This window comes from Rhopalosiphum maidis, chromosome 2 (genome assembly GCF_003676215.2).
Source record: "Rhopalosiphum maidis isolate BTI-1 chromosome 2, ASM367621v3, whole genome shotgun sequence".
NCBI lineage: Eukaryota > Metazoa > Arthropoda > Insecta > Hemiptera > Aphididae > Rhopalosiphum > Rhopalosiphum maidis.
The window spans coordinates 28,134,245-28,143,638 of record NC_040878.1 but is presented as its reverse complement, the minus strand read 5'-3'; positions in this window follow the sequence as shown (position 1 = coordinate 28,143,638).

Sequence of the window (9,394 nt, the reverse complement as noted above, 5' to 3'; positions counted from 1 at the left end):
GATTCGAATAACATGAGTATATTGTAAAAAAAAAAAAAAACCAATAATAAGCGTACTAGTTGTGCGCAGCGTCGACGAAAGGGTGCGGAAAACCGTCGCGAGACAAACAAACGAGGAGGAGGCGTTTTTTTTGTCGAGAGGCCCCCTCAAGAATTCTCCTTATTATTTATTATTAATATTGTAATTATACACGGTTTTTTTTAAATCATTTTTTTTTCAAGAAGGTTTTTTTTTAATTGACCACGCCCGCCTTACCCTCTCGGCTACCACCACTGCCGCGCGCATACATATTCATTAATGAAGATCCTCCTTTTTAAACGCCCGACGTTAATTGGCTTGTTGCTTCCGTTTTTGTTTCAACGTGCGGACCCCTCTGCCGCAGCCCCACCACCGCGTGTACTATAATATATACGTGTACGTGCCGCGGCGGGTTAAAAAGAGCAAAGCGATTTCGCCCTTTTGCATAATATCAACGAGAGAACCCGCCGCCAATTCCTCATCAATTACACTGCTCAACGTGGCTCCTCGTTCAAAGGGTCTTTATTCGCCCGTCTCATCGACGTGTAACGTATATATATATATATGTATATTTACATCGCCGAGAGGTGCATTTAAGTGTATAATAATTTATGTATATACGATGATCCTTTTAACTAGCCCTTTCCGATATTATATATAATAATATACACGCGGTCATTATTACAATATGATTATTGTTCTTTCGACGCAAAGCGATATAATATATAGCTATACGTGTAGTATATACCGTTAACCTCATCTCTATACAAGTGTATAGACTAATTTTAATCCATTTCCTTGTTATGGCTCGCGGCAAGTATTTCCCCCGCGATTCGAAATGACAATTCGGTACATTTCGCCGTCCGTAGTCCGCAGTACGAAATAGAAACAAAAATTGTGTGAACGTAGTAAATTTTAAACGTGTCGTAACTATATAGTTTGTTAAGACACAGTGTGTTATACTATATAGCGGTACTCACTATAGCTGCATGCAAGAAGATACATGCCAAAGAATTAAATGAATTGTAGAGAATACATTTTAGACATTACCAGAACCGTAAATCGTATTAATGTCCTTTGTTATCTGTCCAAATGAGGTCTTTTAAAGTGACCGTGAAGTAATACATTTACCCGTGGAAAATACGCAGAATTCGCGTTCTGGTCTGTAATATATTAATGCCAATAAAAATCTTTTAATATTCCTCTTATCGTATTTAACACGTTTTAATCGGCAATACTTCTCGAATAATATTGAAAGACATATTCCGTACGGTTTAATGACGAATAATAAATGATACGGCGTTAATTTCGTTTTTATCTCGCGTATATAGTATTCGGTTGTATACTACACAGTGTTTCGTTAACGTTTATTATACAGTTCTTATAATATACGCACAAAGATACTGCGGTGGGTTAAAGAAAATTAATGTTCAACGCGTTTTATATTACATTCATGCCAGTATTATATATATTTTTTTTTTTTTTACATACAAACCAATTTGAATTTTAGGTCGACGGTTTAAACAAACTCCACTATTATGTTTTTAGCATGTTTTACTATATTTATAACCCTTTTTTAGACATGGAATTCTGTGGCTTACGGTAATACCTATAATGTTTTTTAAACGAACGAATCAGAAATATGCCACCATGAAATTAACGGGTACATTTTTATATACTTCATGAATAATTTATTTCTGAATCAATAATGTTTTGAACCGTCATTTGTAGGTTTATGAATCCACATTATGTATATTATTATTATTATTACTACTTTTATCGTTGATCGATGACTATTGAAAGAAAATGTATTCTTATGGGTGCCTAGTGCCTACGTTTTCAGTGTTGTTTAAAATATGCGACTAGACGAAGTGTTCAAACAAATAAAACATAAATAAAGAAGTGATTTACGTAAAATTCCGTCTATATAAATTTTATACTTGCCTGGTTTTTTTTTTGTTAAAATAAAAAAAACAGGTACCCATTGTCAAATATAACAACATTATATTTCAGCCATCATGAAATATATATTTTTTTTACTTTCCAAATGTGACGAAACGTATTTGAAATGCATACAACAATTATTAGGCACTTGTATAATGAATAAAACGCGTTTTAAATTGCACCTCAAAACGATACACTGGACAATGAATCTTCTTATTCTCCTTCTATTATATAATTGGCATTTTCTTTATATTTATACATGACGGTAATATTATTAGCTATAATTAACTTACCTATATACGTATAAATATACTACACAAAACGTTCAAATGAAATAAAAAAAGTTTTTCTTCGTATTATTCTTAATAATAACAAACGTGCAAAATACGCCGAGTTAGTACTATTCAATATTGATAAGAGGGGAGTGATAAACAATTGCCAAATGCAAATACCAAATTCGCCATCTAAAAAGTTTTCCTTTGTTTGTTTATGGTTTTATTTAAAATACAAATAAGAGGGAGTTCTGGTATAGTTAGAATACACAAGTACAAACTATCTATATACAACATTAGTTTTCTTTTATTATTGTGTTATACCTTATAAATTATTCTTAAACAATAATACAATAAAAATACTGGTTCAGGTTGATCACAATGTATATTATATTATACCTAGAAAAATTTTAGGTAGCCACTTCCTATCGAGTAAGTATATACATAAATAGGTGACATTTTAAATATTTATTGGAAATTCAGTCATAAATTCATAATATAAATTTGTTAAAATAATTCAAAAAATAAATGGATATTTTGTAGATAAAAAAATATTTCACTAAGCTTTCACTTTGTGTCCATTATTTGATGACAATCAATTGGATTTTAATTCAAAATATTTTAGCTTTAATACAACAATACAAATTAAATCAATTCTTGTAATAAATATACATTTCCTTTTATTATTTCCTACCGTCGGTAACAACAAAAGATGTCCATACACAATATTCTTGAAGTATTACATCTCAATTCTAAAATTTAACTATATAATCATAACCTGCATTACACATTATTTAAATTTTTCAAGTAGGTAAACGGGTAAAAAAAAAATTAGTCGAAAATCTGCAGGCTACGATTTCTCACACCCCATTACCGCCGATCAAGGTAAGACCGCCGTGATGACAATACGTTGTGCTCGGCCTCGTGTGGAAAATATTGTGCTTATTACGGATCCGCGCGACAAACGTACATTGTACGTACATATTATTCTATACGGGACGACGTCCGCTAATAAGTTTCGACTATTACGATAAAAGTATAAGTCGAATAGGCATTGTATGATATCATATCGATAATATACGAATATAATATATATATATATATAGGTATTCGACCTACCTACGTAAATTACGCCGGGCGGACACATTACCATATAATATCGTCATTATTATTATATTTTACATCGCGTATCGTGTGCACACATAATATGCCTACATACATCATAGCGGTCGCGACATCGAGTGCGCAATAATATATAGACCGTCGGATCGGTCTGCGCGCCTCATGCGACTCGGCCATCAGCGCCACAACCTCCAACGTCCGGCAATACCTATACGTATCTGCAGTACCTCACGAACCGCCGTCGTTGTGTATAATAGTCGTCGACGTCAGCGGCGGTATATGTACAATTATACGTATATGACTACACTCGTACATGTACGCACATATACATATAATATGATACGATATAATATTATCATTGGACACGATGCACATAATATAACGTCGTTGTTGTATACGTCGCGACTTTGATTTATATTATATATTATTATATGCGTTGCATTATTATATTATACTGCGCTGCAGCCCCATTCCGTCTCTCCCGCGATGGCGAACTCTGTCGATGTATTACTATACATATATATATATATACTTTATCTACTTGCCTTGTATACCTATAATACGACCGTGTTGCGGGTATCGCGAATCGCACACGACATGCGGACGACTCGTATATATGTAATAATATGTAATGAGCGTTGGCGATGTCGAAGACTTGCGGGACTTTTGACCGTCGTCGTTCCGAATAAAAAAAACAAAGGTCGCACTCGACGAGGGCTACTTCGGAGTCTCGACGCGGAAGTTACGGATGTACCCGTGATGTATACCGACCGAGAGGACTCGTATCCCGCTGCGAGCCCCCGTGTGACTCATCGTCGTCCCCTTCACTATATTATATATTATCCGCTGCACCTGTCCCGCGAAACGACGACGCGTTATCGCCACCGATTTGTCGGGTCTTTGGCGGAAGCGTGTGCAGTGCCAATGCAGTTGACACGTTTTTGCGCGTGTCTGCAATGAGTGTGTGTGCGTGTGTGGTTTTCACCAAAACATCGCAGGACATTATCGTTGAAGTACTGCAACTTTTCCACGTTCGACGGGTACGTATTCGTTGTATCGTATATATGTACGTTATTGCAGTGTTTACGGCCCGTCCGCGATATCGAGCACTTTGTCCTATGCACAAAAGTTTTCGTCCTTAATCCTTATAACTATGTAGGTACGTATAACTTTGGTAAAAGAATCAAATATGTGCCTGTTTAATCGTATTTTATATTTTCGACAAAACTGTAATATTAGATTACTGCTGTTTTCGGCCACTCTGTCTCGACCATTTGCATTTCTATCAAATCACCATCGCACCCGCATGATTGTTAGTATACGAATCGTCCAAATAGCTAGGTAAAGTATATAATTAATTATACTCTATCAATTTTTATGTGTAGAAAAGCACTCGTTCGAGCGTTTTATACTTTTGTTATTGATTAGGGTTATTGCGCTCTGCTAAATTAAGTATATATATTTTAAGACACACGCGTGAGCACACACACGTCACACGTCACATGTAGGTGATAATAACCTATCATATACCTACTAAAAGAAATAATAACTGAAATTTCAACACGGCTGTGATATAATTTTAATTGGCGGAATGAAAGTCGATGATATACGGTTATTTTTGATATTTACCCGTCTTGCAGCTTTTCGATAACAATACATCGTCTTTTATTCCTCCCCATCACAAATCAAATAGTTCCAAGTAAAATCTCTAGAAATGGTTTAGTCGTAATTTACCACACTTTTAAATAAATACACCTAAATGGATTTTACACCAATTAATTACAAATTTAAGTTTACAGTTTCCCCGTATTGGAGACATAAAGTAAATATTTTACTGAAATGTGTTTCGACTTAAGGGATAAATATTTACTACACATAATTTAGTTAAAATCAATCAATTTTATGGTGTAAGTACTATATACGGTGTGTATAATGATTGCAATGCCAGTTTTCTGAAATCTATTGCGTATTAAAAAAAAAATAAATGCACCATTGTACTAGGATTAAATTAATGTTATATTATTTTCCATTTGGGCCGTTGTCAGATGAAAGCAAATTAAGCGCGTGTACAGTGCAGCTACACTCGTAAATTCTTAAGTGGAACCGTTTAATGTAATAAAATAACACAATACGCGAGGAAATGTCCTTATATTATACGCAATACTGCAAAATTTATAATTTCAACATGGACGTTGAAATTGTTAACTTTGTGTATATTGTATCATATTATTTTCTTCCTAACGTTAAATAAACAACAAATTGAAAACCCACGAGCTCCGCTAATAAGCGGCGTTCATAATGTTTTTCAAATCGTTTTGAATTTATAAAAAAAATAAATATAAAACAAACCATAGTGATCATTTTGATGTAGTATCGCCGTTCAATAAATTGGAACGTTAATAAAAAATATCTTAATCAAATTCAATTTGATAATATACTAACACAAAATAATATAATATCATGGTTAAACAATGATACAGGCAATTTATATGCTAAGTGTATCAGTGTACCTATGCGTGATATCAATCTAATTTAATCGACCTAATTATAAATTGTTACTATAAATAAATGTTACTATTATAAATGTATAATGGTAACATTATTAAATACTATAATGACTACTAATATTAATAATATTCTATGCTTTTTCACTTCCAAGTTTGATCGTGTACTTAAACATTTTAGATATTGTCTTTTTTGTAGTTTATATTATCATAATTATTTATTTTTATTAGTACTCTAATTTTACCAATAATAAGTTATTCTCAGTGGTAAGTTGCAAAACATTATATTAATTGTAAATTTGTAAATTGTAATTATACTTAATTACTTAAATGTACCATTAGATGTCCAATAAAATCATTAACATTATTATTATAATAATCAAATAATATCGCCGGACGTTTGCAATCAAATTTAATTGTTGCTATTTACTATTTAAAACTAAACTACGAAGTTAGATAATAATTAATTTTAAGTACCTACAGTTTATAATGTTCAACTTTCAATACAGGGAATTGGTACTTCTTTATGATATTATTGACTTTATATTTTTTATCAATAATATATGTAATATACATATTTTTTATGGCAATATACGTTATATTATGTATTTGCACGTAAGATGAATGTAATAAAAAAAATTGAATAATTCATAAGCCAAATAATTTGATCTTCTACATAATCCGTATATACTAAAATTTATAATATATTATATTTATTTATATACATTATTTTCAATAAACTTCATCTAAATTGAATTGGTTTTGAAGACGATTTGGGGAATAATTAATCCCTTGAATATTTAGTGAATTTTGAGTGATATTATTTTTTATGCTTATTGTGTAGCTAAATAATACATCCATTATAATTTGAACCGGCTTTACGATTTAAAACAATTATTATTGCTTGCTCGGAAGTTTATTAAAACTGTCACCATAGCACTGTATTTAATATTTATTATGTAGATATGCATATAAGATCCCAAATGATCGGGCGTATTACTTTGTGCAATGTGCATAGTATAGATTAACTGGCGGTCGGTACGTCACCACTTTCATTTGGGAAATATGTGATGACCAACCAGTCAGGCACTATAATTTTTCATTTCTGTGTACCTACTTTTCCATAAATTCATTATAAGTATTTTCAAATAAGTCACTACGTTATAATTTATAGTTTATAGTTAGTAAATATTTTTACCTCTGAAGTATAATATAGATAGGTTGGTACTAAAGAAAAAAAAGAATCAAACTAAATTGCTTATAACAATAAAATCATGTTTCCATTTATTGCTATTATTGGTTAGATAAATAAGACTAATCTGAGATAGACTTAAATGAAATTTTTTTCGATATTGTTGAACTAATCAGAGCCGTTCTTTTTGAATGAAAAAATAAAACCATTATTGTTGAAAGTTGTTGTTAATTAATAAAAGTTTTGAAACTGAATGTTTCATAAATATAATTTATATATACTTATATAAAAAAATACATTCACATCACTGTAGAAGTAAAATCAATAGATTCATCACGTTCAGGTCTATAAAAGTGTCATTTTTTTAGTTTACCCTTTGGCAGTTAAGTCACAGATAAAAACTAAAAATGTTGTTTAAGACGAAAACTTGAAAAAAAAAATGATTTTTTAAAAAAAGCAAATAATAAATACAAATTGTTAACAAAATATGAATAACCATACTAAAGATTGTTAATTTGTAATAAAATGTCATAATATAAGGAATATTTTAAAACTGTTTCAATATTTTAACATTCTAAATTGTTCAGTGACCTCGTACGCGCATGTTCATTTAATAACAATAATGATAAGTAACTCGAAAGTATTAAATTTAACTTCATCAGACATATTTGTTTAAGTACTCGACAAAGAGGAAACTCGTTTCTACGTGCATTGTGTAACATTCATAATAGTTTCTATTTTGGTTGTTGTTGTTGTTATTAAATGGATGTCTTTTCATGAAGTGGACAGGCAAATAACATATTGTGTAAATTATTTCATCAGATTCATTTTAGAAAATTCAATATTAAACGAACACTAGGAAATGTGTATCATTAAATTACCCACTCGACGATAACATTATTTCAACAAAATGATACAGATCCAAACTAATTTCCTGACAATAAATGAACGGACATCGTTTTTTTTTTCTCGGATAAATGCGCCATACGGTAGCTCTTGTACTCGTTACATTGTACAGATTTTCCGTATAGATACTTAGATAATTTGAAACAAATCTTTATTTTTCACTAGACAGTGAGTATCTAAAAATTAATTGAAAGTAACGTTATGTAACACTATTTTTTATACGTTTGTACTAAGGTATTTAATTCGGTAATATTAGCGATTTTATTGTTAATTTAATTTTTATTTTTTAGTTTCAGTATACTCGTATATATGTTTATGGATGGATTTTGATTATAAGATGTATTACGTAACGTAAATTATTATTAATAAAAAGTATTTTGGTACATTGTTTTATGTAATATCTTCTAGTACATTAAGTCACATGATTCTGATCATAAAATTAAAAAAAGTTAATGCGATAGTAACTATAACGCATGACATATTTAGTGAAATTTAATTACATCAGGTAGCATTGATGCACAACGCATTGAGTCATTTATTTAAAAAATATTATGCAATTCAGTGATCAACTTAAAATTTAACGTAAGACACTCGTTTTGAAAACTATATATGTTTTTGAAAATATTTTTCTTGTAATTTTAGGTCATTAAAAAACAACATTTTCTAAAAATAAATATATTTACATATTTACTAAAATCGTGTAACAGAAATATTTTCAAAAACTTTAGTGTTTTCTGAAACAATTAGTGTCAACATTCGTATGGTCTGAATTGTATGTTTTCTATAAAAATATTATATTTTATCTTAGTAGATTGGGGTTGTACCAGTTTCCATCAAACGCGTATCTTGGCCTTATTCGCCAGTTCACCAATTGTACCATTTTCCACCAAACAAATTATTTCTATACTATTAAAACCATCTATTATTTAGTTTTAACAAGTTAATAAAAACTATTGTTAAACAGTTTATTATTATGTATTTGAATAAAAACTATATACCTACATTGAAACAAATTAAAATTAATTATTTATTACTATTTTCATACTGTTGATAAACTATTATTAATTACTACCTATTATAAAAAGAAAAAAATGGTTTTATTAAAATATATAGTTTATATATTACTTTCAAATTTTTAGGCTCACTGTATAAAAACTACACTTAATAGTATAAAAATGGTTTTTATAGAAATACGGAATCGGTTAATATCTCATTTGGTGAAAACGGGTATTGGTGGAAAATGGAAAGGTACACTTTTGGTCGAAACGTGTTACGCCCGTTGATCGATCGCATATAATATCATATCGCTAAGAATATCTGTATACGAAAACAAAATGCTTATTTTGAAAGCGCACCAGTTGGAATGCCACAATATAATAATTATTGATTATAAAACGTGAACATGATTATTCGCAGCTAACAAAAAAAAATGTAAA